The following is a 22,682-nucleotide window of genomic DNA, read 5'->3' on the forward strand; positions in this document are numbered from 1 at the left end:
CTGACTCAGTTAATCAAGCTGTGTACTCAAAGATCCCCACAACCTGGGACATTCTCACTTCTCACCCATTCCTCATCAGGGAGAAGCTCTAAAAAACCTGAAGCCATGTACCACCAGGCTCAACAACGGTTTCCATTCACTGTTATAAGCAAACTGAATGTCCCTGGTGTGATAAGATGGACACCTGACTTCACCATGTAACTCGAGGTGACCTTACACTTTCTCTGGAACCATAATGCTTTGTAACACTGTTATTGTTTTACCTTCTATCGCCTCAAAGTACCATTTAATGAATTGATGTATGTGGATGGCACACAAGACAAAATTTTCACTGAACCTCTATACATGACAATAACTAACAGATTCCCCATTTTAATGGTGTGGAAATTATTAGACAGCCTGGGTTGCCGGGTTGGATCTTCTGCAGGGAGAGAAGTGAAGAGTAGAAATTCTTTTCAGAACCCAGATACATGGAAACGATTATCGAACCCAGGTATCAATCCAGGTGAAGTTTGGATCCGCTACCGGGCCAGGTGATGGAGATAAAGTTCCCAGGATACATCTCAATGGATGGGTTCAGTCCCGGCCTCACCACCTCATCCTGCTCCTAGGACCACAGCACCAGGAGCTGAGCGGCATTCAGGTTCAACAACGCGGACTCACCCGGCAGGTTCCGTCCAGGAATTGTGGGGGTGGAAGCGAAGGCCAACTGTTCAGGGAAATAATGGGAATCACTGCCGGACATCGCTCGGGACTGAACTTGATTCTCACCAATGGGACCTCATTGGTCTCACCCCGCAGAGAATGATCTCTCTCCCGGCTCCCCGCCCCAGGGGGGCGATGTCGCTCTCCTGATCCCAACCCCACAAACGATCCGCTGCATCCATCCACACAAAAAAAAAAATCACTGCCCATCCAGGGACTGAGCATGTGCAATGTGATTGTACGTCATAGAGCGGGGTCAGGGCCTCAGAAACAATCCTGCGGATGCTGCTGATCTGTAGTAAAAATGGAGCGGGGAACAGGGTCATGTGATGGGTGCAGGGTTTCTCATTTAAACCAGTGACTCTGCTCCTCGCTCCTCACATGCTGCCCGATCCACCCGCCACAATTTCCACATTTCAAATTTACACCAGCTACATTTTTAATTTTTCTCTCTGCATCTACCCTGTCCCATCCCTGCACCTCCTGGGTCACAGAGATAGGGTTTCGATTCCCATTACTGGGCAACAGACAATTCAGACCCAAAAAGGAACTGTGCATTCAAACCACTTCTATCTTTACAAACACTAATATCTATTTACATTCCCCCGGGCTCACTGGACAGGAACACTGAAACATCAAGTGAGAAACAGCAGGAGGTGGCCATTCAGCCCCTCCAACCATTAACAAGATGACAGCTGCTCCATGTTCCGTCCCAATCTTCATTTCTTCGATCCCTTAGGTCTGCAAACATCTGTTGACCTCTGCCACTATTTCAATCTGGATCCACCTGGATCCACCTCTCACTCCCCAGCTCTTGCCCCATCCCCACCCCTCACCTCTTTTCTCTGATTATTTCCCGTCCACTCTCAGTCCAGAGGGAGGGTCTCGGCCCGAAATGTTGACGGTCCATTTCCCTCCACAGATGCTGCCCGAGCCACTGAGTTCCTCCGGCAGTTTGTTCTTTGGTCTGTATAACCCATGTTCGTATGGGGGCGGGGGGGGGGGGGGGGAGAGCAGGATTTTACTCCATATTCCAGGTGCAATCTCAACAAGGCTCAGATAATTGTTAAAGTCATTTTCAGCCTTACACCAATGAGTACTTCTGACTTCCTTCCCCACCCACCCACCCACTGTACCTCAGTCTCTCACCATTTTTACACACTCAGTGTTTCTGTTTCTCCTACAGAAGTGGTGATCTCACTATTCCCACATTGGGCTCCAGCTGACATGTTGTTCCCACTCACTCCTTTTGCCTCCATCACGCTGAAACCTCTCGACAAGAGACATAGAACATCAACCAGTACAGCACAGGAACAGGCCTTTGGCCCTCAATGTTGTGCTCAACCAATTAAATTTGCTATCAAAATGTTAAAGAATCAAATCCCCTTCTGCTTACAAAATGTCCATATTCTTCGATTTTCCTCACGTTCATGTGCCTATCAAAATGTCTGTAGAAAGTCCCCAATGTGTCTGCCTCTACCACCACCCCACGCAGCACATTCCAGCGACCCAGCACTCTGTGTTAGAAACACCTGACCAACACATCTCTTTTAAAATTTCCCCTCTCACCTTAAATGCATGGCCTCTGGTGTTAAACATTTCTACCATTGTAAAAAAAATTCTCTGTCGACTCTATCTATGACCCTCATAATCTTTATAATCTCACACCAGCCTGCGCCGCTCTGGAGAAAACAACTCAAGTTTGTCCAACCTCTCATCACAGCTCATGCCCTCTAACCCAGGTAAACCTCTTCTGCACCCTCTCCAAAGCCCCGTCATCCTTCCTCGAATAGAGCGACCAGAACTGTATGAGATATGCCAGATGTGGTCTAACTAGTTTAATAAAGCTGCAACACAACTTCCCGACTTTTGAACTCAATCCCTTGAATAATAAAGTTAAGCACGCCGTTTGCCTTCTTAACCACCTGATCAATCTGTGCAGTCGTTTTCAGAAAGCGATGAACTTGGACTCTAAGATCCCTCCGATCATCAACACTGCTAAGGGTCTTGCATTTACATTCGACCTACCGAGGTGCCAAGATGATCATTACTACTGAAATCTCACTGAGTTGTCTCAGGTCCTGTTGAATTTATTGCCAAGTGCACAAGTATGGGAAGGTACAGGGACAGAGAAACACTGACTTGTAGCAGCATCACAGGCAAGTACATTCAGATAACACACAGAACATAAATTACACAATTCTGTGTCAGTCACAATAAAAATATCGGTTTTACGTCATTAACAACATATAAATATACACTTTGTGCTGATAACAGACTTGGAAATGTTGAATTTCCTCTCTCAGCCAAATTGTCGACAGTTTAGGAACAACTGGGCTCCAAGCACCGGTCCCTACAATACCCACTGGGAAATCCTGAAGGCCCACAAAGGGTCTTGTTATTCATTCCTTTTAAACACATAGACAACAGGAACAGCAGCAGGCCACTTGGCCCTTCTTGTCAGCCTTGTTATTCAATAAGACCTTGGGCTGGTCCATCCTTGCTCCCCAACACCAATCCGTTTTCCACTTTCCCCAGGCAATTGGCCCCACTTGCAAGTCAACAATCTGCCGGTGTTTGCCCCCCAATGTGGTGAATCCCTCTGCTCGCCACCACCGTGGGCTCAGACATTTCCACAGATGAGTCCCTCCTGTCCCCACCGGGACAAACATCCTGTCCGCCCCCTCTCTCACCATCTTCATCCTTTCAATAAAATCCCCCTCTCCCTCCCCGGGGAACCGGCATCAAACCGACGGGCCGAGCGGTCTCCTCCTACCTCTCAGCGATACATCAGACTCCGGCCGCAGGAGATGCTTCACAAACGCCCCAACTTCCCTCGGAGGGAATTGGAAATACAGGTTTCCCCCACCATCCGAAGGTAGAGCGTTCCTATGAAACGGTTCATAAGCCGGAATGTCGTAAAGCGAAGAAGCAATTACCATTTATTTATATGGGAAAAATTTGTGAGCGTTCGTAGACCCAAAAATAACCTACCAAATCATGCCAAATAACACATAAAACCTAAAATAACAGTAACATATAGTAAGAGCAGGAATGATACAATAAATACACAGCCTATATAAAGTAGAAATACTTTTCCACAATCATTGCCGGCACTGTTCTCCGTAGTGAAAACCTGATGCAAGCGCTATTGGCAAAAACACTCTCTCCAGTAACCTTTAAACTAGGAAGCTGCCAAATCATACCAAATAACACGTAAAAATATACAGCCTATATGAAGTAGAAATAATGTATGTACAGTGTAGTATCACTTACGGGAATCAGGAAGACAGCGCAGAGCACACTGATGATGGTGTGTTAGACTGAGTCGTCAGAGTTTGGGTGGTGCAGTTGCCCCCACCCTCCGGGCTGCCAACCGATACCAATCCGTGAAGAATGCAGCGGTCCAGCGGTGGCCGGGAGGCACACAGCACATCTTTAAGAAAAAAGGCGAAAAAAACAAGCTAATTAATTACGTGCCGGGCCGCACCTAATTAATTTGCTTGTTTATTTCAGCTTTTTTCTTACAGATGTGCTGTGTGCCTCCCGGCTACCGCTGCATTCTCCGTGAATCGGTATCTGTCCACGGCCTGGGGGTTGGGGTGGTGGGACACTGGGGTGTCATCTCATCGTCGTCTGTTTCCATTAGGGCAGGCAGCTCATCTTCTCCGATGACTGCCCGCCTCGATGTCGAAGGTCGAGGTTCATCATCTGCTGTGGAAGGCTTGCTTGACTGCTGAGCCTCGCGCATTTTTCTATCATACAGTTCTTTGTAAGCACTCAAACCATCTTGCAAATACTGTATGCCCTAAACCGACGTACCCTTTCAAAATTAAAGTTGTACTTTATCATTGCAGCGAAAATCTCACGCAGTTGCTTCACATTCAGTTCCTGGACGACTTCACTTTCGCTACTGAATTTGGTTTCGATTGTTATCCTTTCCTCTTCCAATTGCATCAGCTCTTCATCTATCAGTTCTTGGTCATGGGATGCCAAAACCTCTTCAACATCATCTTCCTCAGCTTCCACAAGCCAAACTCACTTTGTCCTCACTTCACTCACCACGATTGAAACACTTAATTATGTCTAGTTTTACGCTAAGTGTAACACCCTTATGAGCTCTTTTAGGCTTTTGCAATACCTTAGAACTCATCTTGCAAACTGCTACTCACAGGCACATGTTTAAGCAATGCTGGCGAGAATGCAGTTCCGAATCCGGGGGGAGAGCAGCTGCTCGGGGCATGCACTGCCTTTTTATTGCACGCTGCCTTTCTTTGTAACAGTGAAAACACCTTCTGTTAGCGAAATCAGGTAACTAATGTAGGTCTTTCATAATAGTGAGGTTTCATAAAGCGAACGTTCAAAAAGCGGGGGACACCTGTGAATCAAAAAGCGGGACATTTACTTTGAGGTTTTTTCTGCTTTGACCAGCAGATCGGGGAGGGGTTAACACCCCCTCGGCTGGTCCGCCTCCGCTATTGGGTGTCATCAGTGATTCACATCTCTTCCCATCAATAGGAATAACACAGCTTGTAAGTGCTCTGTTGAGAGTGCCAGTGGGTGTAGGGTGACGCGATTAGTACTTCAGTTGTTAACCTGTCTCAGCGTGAGCTGGGCAGCGTGTGTACGACGTAAGGTACCGCACACGTGACATCAGGTCCTGGTGTAGGGGGACACTAAATGGACATTTATTTTGATTTCAGAGGGACAACAAAATCAATCATGGGATTCGCCTGGTTGTGCCATGTTACTGGTTGAGTAGGTAGTGTGCTGTTTGTCTCGAGTTGGGTCACAAAAACCTAAGTTTTTTGTGGAGGATTTTCTAGGCTGATCTGGTTTCACTAGTTTAATCAGTGCAGGTGTCTCACTATTCAGTATTTTGGAAGAAGAACAACTGTTTTATTAATGTAACCTAGAATTTCCAGCCGGGTCTACACATGGTGTATTAGACAACAGAAGACCTCTCGTCCCTGCAGTCTCTGTATCCTGGTAAACTCAACACCCTGACAATGTGGATCATAGATACCCCTTCCTCTCAGAGTCAGGGGATCACTCAGACAGCTGATCACTGAGTGGATTTATATTTGTTGATTGTTAAAGTTTGTCAGAGTCGGATGGATGGAGTTGATGTAGAGGTCGGGAGTGTCACAGAATGCCCACGCCTTGTCCCTCCGGCTTCCAGCCACTGGGGGCTCCGCGGGGCTCTCTTCTTAATTCTCCAGAAATATTCTGACAGTGTGGAAATGATTTCAATATTCATGGCTGTATCAACATCCAGCAAATCGTTCCTTTCAACTAACTCCGCCCACACGCGGGCTCTCGCTGATTTTTCGTAGTGATGGCAATGCATAAATTGCAAGAAGAACTCAGCAGTCCTGGCAGCATCCGTGGAGGGAAATAAACAGTCGACGTAAAACGCAAACACGAGGAAATCTGCAGATGCTGGATATTCAAGTCACACACATCAAAGTTCCTGGTGAACGCAGCAGGCCAGGCAGCATCTCTAGGAAGAGGTACAGTCAACGTTTCGGGCCGAGACCCTTCGTCAGGACTAACTGAAAGGAGAGCTAGTAAGAGATTTGAAACTTCAACATTTCTGGAAAGGAAGGGCGAAGGAGCCAGATGACTGATTGATTAGAAAGGTGCGGACTGTTATCCTGTGAGACTCAGTGGTGTCCGTGTGTCAGCAGCTGCCTGTCCGCGCACATTCCTCACACGGGAGTGGCCTTTCTTCTGAAATTAAATCCAATTTATCCGACAATTCACTATCATTAGAGAATGAGCAAAGTCGCTTTAACCGTTTTTCCTGCAGGGAAACCGATAAAACCTATACCCTGCTACAGGAGACACCACTTGCATCTGATGCTGTAACCGGATGGCGTTCGGTGCGGTACCGGGTAATCACAGTCTGACTTCCCGAGTGAGCAGCAATGGAAGTGGACTAGTGTGCTTAACCTGCGCGGCTAGATCAGCCTAAGATGCCGTATTAATTGACATTTTTGGGCACCAATGGAGCTAAGTAACTCGCACGTCAGTTGTCTGACAGATGACGGGCGCATAAAGTTTCCCAAATGGGCTCATCGTGAGTCCGGAACCGCAAGGGTAACGAGCTCCGCGAGAGCGCGCATGTCGGGCAGCGGGCGGGGCGGGGCCAGAAACTGGAGCACGAGAGCCCCAGGGAGTCTGCACCGGGATTAACAGGGAACGGGGAGCGTGTCTGATACCCACCGCACGTCCAGCTCAGCAAGTTAGTCATAAATTCGATCCTTTAACACAGCTGGGGTGCATAAATAACGCACAAAGCTGGACGTAAATAATTAATGTTTGCTTTCAGTTCAACTGCATAAATAAAATCCTATCTCCCTTCGTGTGGTAAACCATGTATATATGTTGTAACTCGGTTACCTGTCTGGACACACCCCTCTGCTGACTGTCCCTGTGGCTCCTCCCACAGAGTCCTGTATAAAGGTGTTCACCTTGCCCCTCCCCCTCAGTCCGGGGGCAGACACTCACTGTGGAGGTCGTATTGTACAGCGAATAAAAGCCTTTCAGTATTTTACCAAACCTCAGTCTTTTGGAGTAATTGAAGGTGCTTCACTTCGCATGCAGTCATTATACTAAATTACACTAATTAAATTGTCAGAGCTTTTCTATTCAACATAGCAACACGCATAACTGGACCATACCGCCCCTCAAAACTGCTGCTGCAGATCATGAAATCATGTCTGATCAGATCTAAAATTTCATTGCGTATTTCCCCATGTCTATTCCGGTAATACATCAAACCCGACGTTTATCAAGAATCTCGGCCTTTGACAGAATCAAAGACTTTGCTTCCACTGGCAATTGACGAGAAGAGTTCAGATTGATCACAATCGACACAGGAACAATAAATGTATTCGTCTGAAATAAGAAACTCTGAAAACGGAACAGGTGTTTGCTGTACAGCTCTCGCACCCTTGCTTTGAAACAGGAGGCGATTGTTCTGGAGCTGATGTTAATCTTTACCTAACCTGTGGAAAATGTAAATCATGCAAGCAGGAAACAATTGGAACACAAAAGGCACCACAGCCAGAAGTGGCTTAAAGAGAACAAAAGTCTCCTTGATCGTTGATCCAATGCACAGACAACTGGTTGTTTGGAAATAAAGATCGGAAATAAATATCAGAAGCTGAATTATTCTCACCTTAATTCCCGAAGAATACGCCGACAGTGTGGATACTGTGTATCGTTTTTTACAAATAGCCCGCCCACCGCCCCACACGGATCTCTCGTAACCATGGTAACACACACAACACCGGAGGAACTCAGCAGGTCAGGCAGCTCTATGGATGGGTGTAAACAGTCGACATTGCGGACCGAGTCCCTTCATCAGGACTGGAATGGAAAGGGGAAGCGGGCAGATGATTGACTGATTTGGAAGGTGAGGCTTGTTGTTCTGTGAGACTTGGTGCTCAGGGTCTGCGTGCAGGCAGCTGCCTGTCCCTGTACATTCCTCAGAACAGGGAGCGGCCGTTCCGCTGAAATCAAATCCAAACCGGCTCGACAAAACACTGTCATTCAAGCGTGAAGAAAGTTTAATATTGTATTTAACCCTTCCTGCTACAGGAAAAAGCCATATAACCAGTGACTCGATGTAAAGGACATTACCTAGGATCTCGAAGGTCGACTGAGGTGCTCCCGGTGCGGCCTCCTCTACATCAGTGAAACCCGACGCAGCTTTGTCGAGCACCTCCGCTCCATCCACCACAACAGACAGGATCTCCCAGTAGCCACCCACTTCACCTCTGCTTCCCACCCCATTCAGATATGTCCACACATGGCCTCCTCTACTAAACTCAGGTTGGAGGAGCAACACATCATATACCGTCTAGGTAGTCTCTAGCCCCTTGGTATGAACATAGAATTCTCCAACTTCCAGTAATTCCCTCCCCCTCCCTTCCTCTATCCCAGTTTCACTCTGCCCCCTCCCCCAGCTGCCTATCACCTCCCTCTTGGTTCCCCCTCCTTCTACTACCCATTGTCTTCTCCCCTATTCCTGCCTGTCACCTCCCTGCCTCCCCTCCGCCACCCCTTTATCTTTCCCCTTACTGGTTTTTCACCTGGAACCTACTAACCTTCTCCTTCCCACCCTCCCCGCACAATACTTCAAATTAGGCCTCATAACCCTCTTAAATCATGCAATCTCCTGTACTGAATACTTTAATTTATGACCAATGTGCCAAAGATTTCTTTACTACCTTATCTAGGTGTGCAGCCACTTTCAATGAATTGTGGACCTGTGTTCCTGGACGTTTTTGTTCTATCCCAATCCTCAGGTCCCTACTGTTCACTGTGTGAGACCCATCCTGGTTGATCTCAACCGAAGTGCAACAGCTCGCAGGCCTGCATTCAATCCCATCTGCCATTATCAGCCCATTTCCCACCTGATGCAGATTCCTCTGCAAGCTCTGATAGTCTTTCTCGCACCCAAACCTTGGTGTCATCTGCAAATTTGCTGATCCAGTTAATCTAATTGTCATCAAGATCATCGATATCGTTGACAAACAACAACAGATATCAGCACCGATCCCTGCGGAATTCCACCAGTCACAGGTCTCCAGTCAGAGCGGCAACCATCTGCTACCACTATTTGCCTTCCTCCTCCATGCCAATGTCTACTCCCATTTACTACCTCACCCTCAACACCAAGAGAATAAAATTTATTGGTCAACACCCTATGCAGGACCTTGTCAAATGCCCATTTAGAAAATATCCAGTGCCTTTCCTTCATCAACCTCCCTGATAACAATCTTCGTACCTTCTTCAAAAAACTCAGTAAGATTGTCTAGAACCGAAAAAGTCATGTTGGATACAGTATCCCTAATCAGTCCTGTTTATTTAAATACTCCTATATCCCGTCCTTCCAATGCCTTCACATGGCTGATATCAGGCGCACCAGCCTATCATTTCCTGGTTTAATTTTGGAGCCTTTTTTAAACAGCGGATCAAAATTAGCTATCCTCCAATCCTCTGGTACCTCTCCTGTCTTTGAGCATAACATAAACATATCGGCTATGTCCCTGTAATTTCTGCATTCGCCTCCATCGGGATCCGACGGCTGAACTTCTCAGTCACTGGGGATATATCCACTCGAATTTGCCCAATATGCCAAACACTTACTCATCCATAATCCGGATAATATCCATGGTCTCAGTTCTCCTTTGCCTCACTTCTATAGATTCTTTTCCCGAGTGAACACAGAAGCAAAAATCCACTTAAGAACTGCTCTATCTTTTTTTGCTCCATGCATACATTACCATTCTAATAATCCAGATGATCAATTGTGCACCCTGCAATCTTTTGCTTTTAAAAGATCGGTATAATCCCTCACCTTGTCTGCTAGGACAACCTGATGCCACCCGATAGCCATTCTTTCCTCAATGTTATCTTGCATTTCCTCGACTCCATAAGTGCCTCAATTTTTTCTTACCTGCCTACACCTGTTATGCGCCTATTTTTTTTTCTATACCAAGGCCTCAATTTCTCTTCAAAAACTTTTATATTTACCTTTTATTTGGACAGGCACATTGAAGTCTACAAATTTTATCTTTCAAGGTCTCCCACTTACCAAGTACCCATTTGCTAGAATATAGCCAATTCACACTAGTCAGAATCTTTCTGATAACATCAAAATTGTTCTTTCTCCAATTTAGAATCTCAACCCATGGAGCAGAGCTATCGTTGTCCACACTTCCTTTGAATCTGATGACATTATGATCACCGATACAAAGAATTTCCCTACACAGACTTCTGTTACATGTGTCCTGTCTCAGTCCCTAATGGGAGATCAAGTATCACACTTGTGTCTTTTGGACTTCAATGTACTGATTAACGTAATTTTCCTGAAGACATTTGTCAAATACATGAGTACATCTACTCAATATACAGCATGAGAGTTCCCGTCTATATTTGGAAGGTTAAATTCAAATTATAACAAATTATGTTTCTTGCAATTTTCTGCAATGTCTACTAATTTGTTCCTGTAAATCCCTCAGACTCTTGGGTGGTCTATAAGACAGACCCATTAACATGTTTAAACAATTTTACTTTCTCCAATCTATCCATAAGACCTCACTGGATGAGTTCTCCGATCTGTCCTTACTGCACACTGCCATGACATTTTCCCTGAGTAGTGAAGCCACCCTGCCCCTTTAATCCCTCACACTCTGCCATGTCAAAAACAACATAACCCCAGAAAATCAAGCTGCCAGTGTTCGGCAAGCTATTGTCAGTAATGGTGACAATATCATAATTCCACGTGTTTATCCATGACCTAAGCTCATCCGTCTTTCCTTCAATACTTGCTGCATTGAAATATACACAGCTCAGAACATGAGTCACAACATGGTTAACCTTCGATTCCTGACTCTGTCTGAGGTCTTAACAAAATCTATTTGAGAAACTTAGATAGGTACAAGGATGGGAGGGAATGGAGGGCAGGTCAATGGAACTCAACAGATTAACAGTTCGACAGGGAGACTGGGAACTGTGCACAGTAGAAATCCCGGTGTGGGAAAGGGAGAGTAGGAATCATTCACCGTAAAGCAGCCACTGTGGGATATGGAGACCAAGAATGATGCGTGATAATATCCAAAGACTGAGAATTGTTTGTGGAAAAATCCCCATGTGGGATTGGAGACCGGGAAATGCGCGTGGTATAAACCGCCACTGTGGAATATCAAGACCGGGAACCACAATCTCAGGGTGGATTTGTTCAGTGACTTGTGATCAGCCATGATGAACATCCTTGCAGTTGTGGATGAATAAATATTTAATCCAATAATTCTGGCCTCCCTCACTCATCGAAGCCTCCTCACCACCACTCTTCACCCTGCTCTCTTCTCCATGCCTCTGCCTCACCCTCCACACTCGCCCCACTCTACTCACCACCCATCAACCTCGCCATCCTTTCTCATCATCCCCCCTGGTGCTCACCCTCATACCCCTCCGCACCCCACACCTTCACTCCTTCTGCCCCAATCCCATCTCCCTCACTGCTCAGTCATTGATGTCATTCTCACTCGCCCGTCTTTCCTCGTCGCCCAACTCGGTCACACATCCTCCGCAATGTACAGCTAACCACCCCACCTCCTCACTACCCATCTCACACATCCCTCCATGCCAACCTCGTCACACCCCTCCTTACTCACTGCCCCTCTCACTCACCCATTCCTCCTCGATGCCTCCTGCACACCCCTCCTTTGACATCCCATTCACTCGCCCTTCCTTGAAATATTTATTCCACCTTCCCCTCCTACTCTCCCTAACCCCATCTCCTACTCCTGTCACTCCTTCACTCTCCCCACCATTTACTCCTTCCACAGTCTCGCTCGCCTCTCTCTCTCTGCCTTTCCTTCATCCTCTCTGCTATTCCAATCCCCTCTCTCTACGCCTCCCATTACCCTCTCACCATTCATCCATCCCTCTCACTCTCTCTGTCACTCTCCCCCCTTTTTGTTCCTCTCTCTCTCTCTGCCCATTCTTTCCCTCTGACCCTTTCCCACTCTCTCCCCTCTTTCTAGACCTCTCACCCTGCTTTCTCTCTCCCCACCTCACTCCCCCTGTCCTTCTCCCCCTTCATTCCCTCCCCACCTCTCACTCTCTTACTCCACCTCTCTCTTGCCTTCTCCCTTCATTCCCCATCTCTCACTCTCCCTCGCTCTACTTCCCCCACATAATTTCAGCTTCCCCCTCTCCACCTTCCACACACTCACCTTGCCCTTCCCCTTACCCTGCTCACCCCATCACTCTCCCCCTTACCATCACAGTCTCCCCCTTGTACTCACCCTTACATCAACAGCAGTTAAATGTTTAGTGGGAACTGTGACTGTGAACGCTGCAGGTTCCATACCCGAGGCTAATGTTCTTTAATTTAAAGAATGTCGCAGTTGGGAATGGCACAGACTGGTTTATTTGAAGGAATCTTGAAAAAAAAAAGGCAACTACAGATGATGAGAGTTGAGGTAAAAATAAAATGTTGTAAACTCACAGCAAACAGGGCAGCAAATGTAACTGGTAACGTTATGGGTTCGAGACCCTAGGTCATGTTCTTTATATCACATTAAAGGCTCTATCACTCCATCCTGCAGCAGAAATGGTTAAATACAATATTAAAGTGACTTTGTTCACACTCAAATGAGAGTGAGTTGTCAAACCTGTTCCATTTGATTTCAGCAGTTGTGAGGAAAGTGTGTCTGGCAGTTTGCAATGATATCAAAATGCTGTTGGACAATTCTTGGGGAATTACTGTGTGAATCCTTCAACTTTTGGTATTCATCATAAGTTCCCATTAAAAGAAAGGGCGGGGATGTAAAGACACAAAAACATTAGGTAGCCGGGAGGAGGTAAATTTAGTCAAGAAGGAAAAGGAAACATGTAAAGCTTCAGAGTTAGGATCAAACGAAACACATGAGGAGTATAAAGGCACCAGAAAATAACTAAAAAAGGGAATTATGAAAGCAAGAGAGGTCATGAAAAATTCTTGGCAAGTTGGATGAACGTGAATCCTAAGCCATTCTATACATTCATCAAGAGCAGGGGGATAACTAGGAAGAGAACCGTAATGCGTTCTCTTCAGTAATCATCTCGAATCACATCAGGCTGGCACCATCCCCAGCATTCACAAAACTGCATGTTATATTATATCAAAGAAGACCTCACAAATAACTACCTTGGAATGGATCTCTACTTTAGAAGATGACCTGAAGCATCTTTGTGCCTACTTTAAAAACATAGAAAGCAAAGCAACTTTATCTCACAAAATGGAGGATGTAAAACAGTTCCACAAAATGGCAGCTTCCATCTCCAAACACGAGGCAGGAGCAAAGACAATTGATCTGTCTGCTTCCACTGTCCTTGACCCACTCGACTTTTGACATTTTCTTCCACCATCGTTAACAAATTGACAATAATGAGTTAAATTGCTCCCAATTATCACCGTCATTCTGTATTGATATAAAATTACAGTGCCACAGTGTGTCCAAATATGTCAGTAGATCAACTGCTGAGATATTTATCAAATTAACATTATACAGACAGGCTGCAACAGGGACAGGAGTAAACTGTCCAGATGCACCGACCTCATAACACAGCCAAACGGGTTCTCATCCCGCATAACCTCGCCCCTGAGATAATGAATTTGATTACTGGTGTCCCATTCTGCACCCCATCCTGGGACACTGTTGGCATTACAGGTGTCTGAAACCGAGCCCCACTTGCGTCTTTGAATAACATTATGGTGCACCATTCTGCACCCCATCATGGGACGCTGATGGCATTTATAGAGACCCTTACTGAGACTAATCCTGGGGCATTGTGGGAAAATGTTTGTGTTTCCATCGATTTTGGGAGAGAGAGGATGTGGTGAGTGCAGTCGTCACAGAGAGTTACAAGGGATTTCAGCCAACCTAGAACAACAGGAGTTGTATTCTATGAATGTCTCGGAGATGGGGTTGTTTTCGCTGCAGTTGGAAGTTTCCACATCCCTTAAGAGGCTAACAATTATACCAGTGCCCAAGAAGAGCAGTGTGAGTTGCATTAAGGACTATCATCCATAGCAATCACAGCTACTGTGATAAAATGCTTTGAGAGGTTTGCGATGGCTGGAATTAGCTCTGCTTATTGCAATTTTCCTGTATCCGTAATAGGTCACAATGCGAACTCATCGGATCATCACGAGGCTTGTTTCTCGACTAGAGCTCAGCGTGTAATGCAATTATTCCTATAGTTCTGATCAAAAATCTCAAACCCCTGGGACTTTCTGCCTCCCTCTATAACTGGATCCTCGTTTTCCTCACCGGAAAACCACAATCTGTGCAGATTGGAAATAACGCCTGCACATCGCTAACAATCAATACTGGTGCACCTCAAGGATATGTGCTTCGCTCACTGCTCCACTCTCTCTGCACCCATGGCTGTGCGGCTAAGCACAGCTCAAATGCCAGTGACAAACTTGCTAATAACACTGCTATTATTGACAGATTTTCAGATGGCAAGAAGGCAAACAGGAGTGAGATATATCACCTAGGTGAGTGGTGCTGCAGCAACAACCTTGCACTCAACATCGGTAAGACCAACGCACTAATTGCGGACTTCTGAACGGGTAAGATGAGGGCACAGACACACCAATCGTCATTGATCGGTCAGCAGTGGAAAAAGTGAGCGACTTCATGTTCCTGTGTGTCAACATCTCTGAGGATCTATCCAGTGCCCAGCGTATCGATGCAAAGAATGCACATCAGCGACTATACTTCATTAGGAGTTTGACGAGATTTGGGATGTGACCAAAGACTCGCAGATTTCTACAGTTGTACCACAAATATTGTTCTAACTGGCTGCACATCACTTGATATGGTGGGGTGGGGTAAGTGGAGAAGCTACTGCACAGGACCGAAATACTGTCAGGAATGTTGTCAATTCAGTCAGCTCCATCATGGGCAGTGGTCTCCGTAGCATCCAGGACATCGTCATGGAGCGATGCCTCAAAACAGCAGCATCAGTCATTAGGGATCTGCTTCACCAAGGACATGCCCTTTTCTCATTGGTATCACCAGGAAGGTGGTACAGGAGATTGAGGGCACACACTCAACGAGTCAGGAACCGTTTCCTTCCCTCTGCCAATTGATTTCTGAATTGACATGGAACCCATGAACCTACTTCACTAAATTCATTTTTGCATAACTTATTTAATTTAACTTTTAGTAACAGATACTTACTGTAATACAGTTTCTTTCTATTATTATATATTGAATTGTACTGCTGTCACAAAGCCAATAATGTTGAAACATATGCCTATGATATGACACATCGTCCTGATGACTCTTCGGGGATTAATTCTGATTGGTCCATCGGGCTGAAGATCCACTTCCCATGTTCTTCTCCGTTCCCCAATAACAAACTGTGCAGATAGACAGACAAAGATCACATTCCCTATCCCTGGGACCCAATCACAGCCGCTGTGGGGCAGTAATGCCACTGCTCTGCTCGTTGGAGATGGGAAACCATCTTTTTCATTTCACTTTCCACACAGCCAGACTCTGGACATTGCCAATTTGGGGCTGTGTTCAGAGGGATATCCCAGGCTTTTTGAAGCAGACTCGCTCCACTGCCCTGAGAGGACACTTGCAGTGTGGACGGTGCTGCAGCAGCCCCGGGGACATCAGATCCTGGACTCAGACACTGGGCATTGGGCAACAGCACAACTGTATAATTTCATATTTCATAACTTTCATGGTTAGTTTCTCCCCGGAGCAGCAAAAGTATAACGTGCAAGAATGTTGTTGGTCAGTTATCAGACTGGGACAACGAGACAATTACTGCTCTAGGAAAAAGAGCAGTTACTTTACTGAATTAAAAATATATAGTTTAGTACAATTTAGCAAGACATTTGGCAGAGTCTCACATGGCAGATTAGTCAAGAAGGTCCAGGGGTTTGGCATTCAGGATGAGGTGGCAAACTGACTTCGACATTGGTTTCACGGGAGAGCCAGTAAGTGGTGGAAGATGGTTTGACTCTCTGACTGGAGACCAATGACTCGTGGAGTGCAGCGGGGTTCAGTGCTGGGTTCATTATTGCTCATCATCTCTGTCAACGATCTGGATGATTTAATTACTGCAATAGTTATAGAACATAGAATAGTACAGCACAGTACAGACCCTTCAGCCCACAATGTTGTGCCAACCCTCAAACCCTGCCTCCCAGATAAGCCCCTACCTTAAATTCCTCCATATACCTGTCTAGTGGTCTCTTAAACTTCACTAGTGTATCTGCCTCCACCACTGACTCAGGCAGTGCATTCCACGCACCAACCACTCTCTGAGTGAAATATCTTCCTCTAATATCCCCCTTGAACTTCCCACCCATTACCTTAAAGCCATGTCCTCTTGTATTAAGCAGTGGTGCCCTGGGGAAGAGGCACTGGCTATCCACTCTATCTATTCCTCTTATTATCTTGTACACCTCTATCATGCCTCCTCTCATCCTCCTTCTCTCCAAACAGTAAAGTCCTAGCTCCCTTAATCTCTGATCATAATCCATACTCTCTAAACCAGGCAGCATCCTGGTAAATCTCCTCTGTACCCTTTCCAATGCTTCCACATCCTTCCTATAGTGAGGCCACCAGAACTGGATACAGTACTCCAAGTGTGGCCTAACCAGAGTTTTATAGAGCTGCATCATTACATCACGACTCTTAAACTCTATCCCTCGACTTATGAAAGCTAACACCCCATAAGCTTTCTTAACTACCCTATCCACCTGTGAAGCAACTTTCAGGGATCTGTGGACATGTACCCCGAGATCCCTCTGCTCCTCCACACTACCAAGTATCCTGCCATTTACTTTGTACTCTGCCTTGGAGTTTGTCCTTCCAAAGTGTACCACCTCACGCTTCTCCGGGTTGAACTCCATCTGCCACTTCTCAGCCCACTTCTGCATCCTATCAATGTCTCTCTGCAATCTTTGACAATCCTCTACACTATCTACAACACCACCAACCTTTGTGTCATCTGCAAACTTACCAACCCACCCTTCTACCCCCACATCCAGGTCGTTAATAAAAATCAGGAAAAGAAGAGGTCCCAGAACAGATCCTTGTGGGACACCACTAGTCACAATCCCTCAATCTGAATGTACTCCCTCCACCATGACCCTCTGCCTTCTGCAGGCAAGCCAATTCTGAATCCACCTGGCCAAACTTCCCTGGATCCCATGCCTTCTGACTTTCTGAATAAGCCTACCGTGTTGAACCTTGTCAAATGTCTTACTAAAATCCATATAGATCACATCCACTGCACTACCGTCATCTATATGCTTGGTTACCTCCTCAAAGAACTATCAGGCTTGTTAGACATAATCTGCCCTTCACAAAGCCATGCTGACTGTCCCTGATCAGACCATGATTCTCTAAATGCCCATAGGTCCTATCTCTAAGAATTTTTTCCGACAGCCTTCCCACCACAGACGTAAGGCTCACTGGTCTATTATTACCTGGACTATGCCTACTACCTTTTTTGAACAAAGGGACAACATTCACCTCCCTCCAATCCTCCGGTACCATTCCCGTGGACAACAAGGATATAAAGATCCTAGCCAGAGGCTCAGCAATCTCTTCCCTTGTTTTTTGTTCAGCAACAGGTTATTTGCCTTGGTCCGTACTCATTAAATTAGTTTACAGTAACTCTGTAGTCAGAGCTTTTCTTGTGAACATACCAGGCAGAAATTGGCCACTCAGCCCATCGAACCTCCTGCCCCACGCAGTGAAATCATGGCTTTCATTCCACAATGCCCGCCTGCAGCTTTCTCTAACTGATCACAACTCCACCCACCCCCACCCCCCACTGTCTGCTGTGTCGAGACCTTGAACAGAATCAATGTCTTTGCTTCTAAAGGAAGTTGAGGACATCAGCTCGAAATACCCACAATAAACACAGTCACAATGAGAAGAACAACATGCATTCATCTGAAATGACAAGTTTTGGAGAGAGAAGCCGTGTTGGCTAAACGGCTTTTCGCACACTTGCTTTGAAATCGTAACCCCTGATTCAAGAAGTTTTTAACATTGACATAAATTGTGGAAAATCTCAACCGTGCAGACAGGAAAATGCAAGAACACAAATACCACAACCAACAGAAGAGACAAAATAGAGCGAATAACTTCTTGCAATACACACAAAATGCTGGAGGAACTCAGCAGGCCAGGCAGCATCTAGGAAAGGAGTCCTGGCCGAAGGGTTTCAGCCTGAAATGCCCACTGTTCACTCTTCTCCATAGACACTGCCTGGCCTGCTGAGTTTCTCCAGCATTTTGTGTGTGTTTCTCCGATTTCCAGCATCTGCAGCATTTCCTCTTGTTTGCGAATATCTTCTTGGTCACTGATCCAAAACATAGGTAACATGTTGACTGGAAATAAAGATCGGAAATAAATATCAGAAGCTGAATTATTCTCACCTTAATTCACCAAGAATGCTCAGTCTCAGTGTGGGTATGTTTTCATGTCATTTTCTTCTAACTTCATCCCAGACCATCAGGCCAGGGTCATTCAGTAGCTATGGGGGAGGGGCCGGTGTTGCTGTTCAGTGAGACTCACAACGCGATTTTCTGTATACAAGCTGCTGCCTGTTTGCAAGGCAGATTCCAACTCGCACACATTCCTCAGAGCAGGGAGCAGCTTCTGCGCGGAAAACAAACAAATCGGTTTGATATTTCGCACTCACATTCAACTGTGAACAAAGCTAATTTAATACAGTATTTAAATACTTCTGTTACATGGGGAAAAAACAATAAAAACACAATGGCATAGAAAAGAAAGTTCAGCAGTGTCTGCAGTCTGAATGTCTACTTGATAAAATTGCTATCAGTTTTTGAGAGTTTCTGTTATTTTACCTGAAACACCCATCTTCTGTACATATATCTGAATATATATATACACAAGTTAATTAAATAAGTCAATCTGGAGGGGGGGGGAGAGGGGCGGGGGAGAGGGAGAAGTTGGATAGAGTGGGGATACCGAGTGTGAGAGCATTTGAACTGAGAGGGGAGTGTGGGAGAGGAATTTGACCTGTATTCACTCTATCCCATTGTTTGGTTTCTGATGCACCGATCGTACCAATGTCAGGTATACAGTTCCCTAAAATAGAGTAACATTTAGACAGTTCAATAGAGAATGCACTTGGCTTCATAGGAAAAGGCACTGAGTATCGGAGTTGAGAGGTTACGTCACAGTTACACAAGAGGTTGGTGTTGCCGCACTGTGCTTGGTTTTGGTCGCCCTGCAGTAGGAACAATGATATTGAGCTGGAAGGAAGGCAGAGAGAGATTTAAACATACTTTTTTCTCAACAACTTCAATTCCCAAGCCCTGACCATCACATTTTCACCCTGGATGTCCAGTACCTATACACGTCTATTCCCCTGTCAAGAAGATATTTGCTTCTTTCTCCACGAAAGTACCAACCAGCCTCCTCCGTCTGGCAGAACTGGTCCTCACCCTTAACAAGTTCTCCTCTGGCTGCTCTCATTATTTCCAGAATTGAGGGTTAGCCATTGGCACCTGCATGGCCCTCAGCTCTCCATGCTTTTTGTTGGCTACGTAGAACAGTCCATGTTCCAACCCCTTTCAGATAATGTTTCTTTCATTACATTGTCACAAAAACAAAGGAGCTGATTGTGGACGACAGGAGGAATGGAGACAGGGTAACCCCTCATGACATCAGTGGATCTGGGGTTGAGAGGGTGAACTGCTTTAAGTTCCTCGGTATAAACATCACCGAGGATCTGACGTGATCTGTATACACCGGCTGTGTGGTGAGAAAGGCACAACAGCACCTCTTTCACCTCAGATGGTTGAAGAAGTTTGTTATGGGCCCCCAAATCCTAGGAACTTTCTACAGGGACACAATTGAGAGCATCCTGACTGGCTGCATCACTGCCTGGTCTGGGAACTGTACTTCCCTCAATCGCAGGAACCTGCAGAGAGTGGTGCGGACAGCCCAGCGCATCTGTAGATGTGAACTTCCTACCATAAAGGACATTTAAAAAGGCAGGTGTGTAAAAAGGGCCCGAAGGATCATTGGGGACCCGAGTCACCCCAGCCACAAACTATTCCAGCTGCTACCATCCGGGAAACGGTACCGCAGCATAAAAGCCAGGACCAACAGGCTCCAGGACAGCTTCTTCCACCAGGCCATCAGGCTGCTTAATTCATGCGGACACAACTGTATTTCTATGTTATATTATTGTACATATTTATTATAAATTACTATAAATTGCTCATTGCACATTTAGACAGAGACGCGATGTAAACATTTTTACTCCTCATGTATATGAAGGGTGTAAGTAATAAAGTCATTTCAATTCAATTGACAACTGCATTGGTGCTGCTTTATATATCCATGATCAGGTCATCAATTTCCTCAATGTTGCTTCCAACTTCATCCCATCTTTAGATTCACATTGTCCGTTTCTGAAACCTCTCTCTCATTGCTCGATCTCTGGAAGAAAACTCTTTTATAAATTTACCACGGCTATCTTGACAATAACTCTTTCTGCCCTGCCTCCTGTAAAAATGCTATTCCATTTTTTTTCGTTCCTTCCTCTCTGCTGGATCTGTTCCCAGGGTGAGGCTTTTCACTGATTACAGAGGAAGAGTCGTTTTCTGCCTGAGCCAGATCAGGATGGATTAATCCACAGGGCCTGACAAGGTGTTCCCTCAGATCCTGATGGAGGCAAATGCAGAAATTTACAGGGTCCTAGCAGAGATATTGGCATCATCCTAAGCGACAGGTGAGTAACCGGTGCAATGGAGAATAGTCTATGTTGTTTGGCAGTTCAATCAAGTCTCTAAAGATAACCAAGGAAATTATAGGCCGGTGAGCCTGACATCAGCAGTGGGAAAGTAATTGGATGGTATTCTGAGCGACTGGATTTATACATACTTCAACAGACATGGCCTGATTAATGAGAACCAGCATGTCCAATCAATCTCATACAGTTTTTCAAAAAGGATGTCAGGAAAGTTGAAGGCAGCAAGGCAGTGGATGTTGTTTACATGGGATTGCAAGGCATCACCCAAGGGGACACCTTGTCAGGCCCTGGAGATTTATCTATCTTAACCTGCCTTGTGACCGCAATCACCCTCTCCTCTGTACACTAAATAGCATCTCTGGCTTCAGTTCTGCTTTGCCTCACTTTTTTAGATTTTGTGTCCCCCCTCCTATGATCTCCCATATTCCATTTGTGGCCACACATAGATTACTATCCTGATCTCCAGGAGGACCAATTTCATTCCTTACAATCCTTGTGCCCTTATCATATCTGTAGATCTCCTAGGATTCTCCTTCATTTTGCCTGCTAGGACAACCTCATTCCTTACTGTAGCTCTCATGTTCTTTCTTTATGCTCTCTTGCATTCCTTACACTCCAAAAGTACCTGATTTATTCCACCCTCCCCATATCTGAGATGCACCTTCTTTTTTAGTTTCTTAACCAGTGCCGCAATAACTCTTGAGAACCAAAGTTCTCTAAGCCTGCTATAATTACCTTTAATTCTGACAAAAAAAACACACACAAGCTTTGTACTCTCAATATTTCACTTACCGTGTGCACCCTTGCTAGAAAACAATCTGTCCAAATGCACACTTGCCAGATCGTTTGTGACACCATTAAAATTGCCCTATCTCTAGTTCAGAATCTGCACCCATGAATCCATAATTACTTTGAAATTAATTGTATTATGATCACTCAATGCAAAGCACTGCCCTACAGAAACTTACTACATCGCCCCTGCCTTATCCCCTATCGGCATCCGTTAGTCTTGCGAGACCTTGGATCTGCGCCTGGAAAGTCTTCACTCTCCAGGGCGCAGGCCTGGGCAAGGATGTATGGAAGACCAGCAGTTGCCCATGCTGCAAGTCTCCCCTCTCCACGACACCAAGGTTGTCCAAGGGAAGGGCATTAGGACCAATACAGCTTGGCACCAGTGCTGTCGCAGAGCAATGTGTGATTAAATGCCTTGCTCAAGGACGCAACACGTTGCCGCGGCTGGGGTTCGAACTTGCGATCTTCAGGTCGCTAGTCCAATGCCTTAACCACTTGGCCTACTGATTAAGGAAACCTTCCTGAACACATCTGACAAACTCTATCATATCCAGACATTTTACAGTTTTGGAGTCCCAATCTATATGTGAAAAGTTTAAATCACCTACCATAGCAAATTATGTTTCTTGTAGCAGTCTGTGATAAGTTCTACAAGTTTGTCCTCTAAATCTCAGGGATTATCGGATGCTTTGTACTATGGCCTGAATGAAGTGGAATACCATTTTTATTCTTCATTTCCTCCATGAAAGCCTCACTGGACGAGTTCTCCTGTGTGCCCTGACTGAGCACAGTGGTGACATTTTCCCTGAGTAGTAACACGACCCCTCCCCTTTAATCCTTTC

At 45.6% G+C, this 22,682-nt stretch overlaps 2 protein-coding genes across 11 annotated transcripts in view; one reads left to right on the top strand and one right to left on the bottom strand.

Annotated features, from left to right (window-relative positions):
* Positions 1-22,682, top strand: part of LOC140208593 (uncharacterized) — a 290,808-nt gene that overhangs the window by 236,348 nt on the left and 31,778 nt on the right. The gene's annotated exons all lie outside the window — the stretch shown is intronic.
* LOC140208581 (NACHT, LRR and PYD domains-containing protein 3-like) overlaps positions 1-22,682 on the bottom strand; it is an 87,105-nt gene that overhangs the window by 49,309 nt on the left and 15,114 nt on the right. For all 10 annotated transcript variants that reach the window (XM_072277349.1, XM_072277347.1, XM_072277346.1 and 7 more), the window contains exon 2: positions 18,695-18,917. The gene's annotated coding sequence lies outside the window, so the exon portion shown is untranslated. The remainder of the gene's footprint in view (positions 1-18,694; positions 18,918-22,682) is intronic.

The sequence above is a fragment of the Mobula birostris genome, chromosome 13, assembly GCF_030028105.1.
Source record: "Mobula birostris isolate sMobBir1 chromosome 13, sMobBir1.hap1, whole genome shotgun sequence".
In the NCBI taxonomy this organism is placed as follows: Eukaryota; Metazoa; Chordata; class Chondrichthyes; order Myliobatiformes; family Myliobatidae; genus Mobula; species Mobula birostris.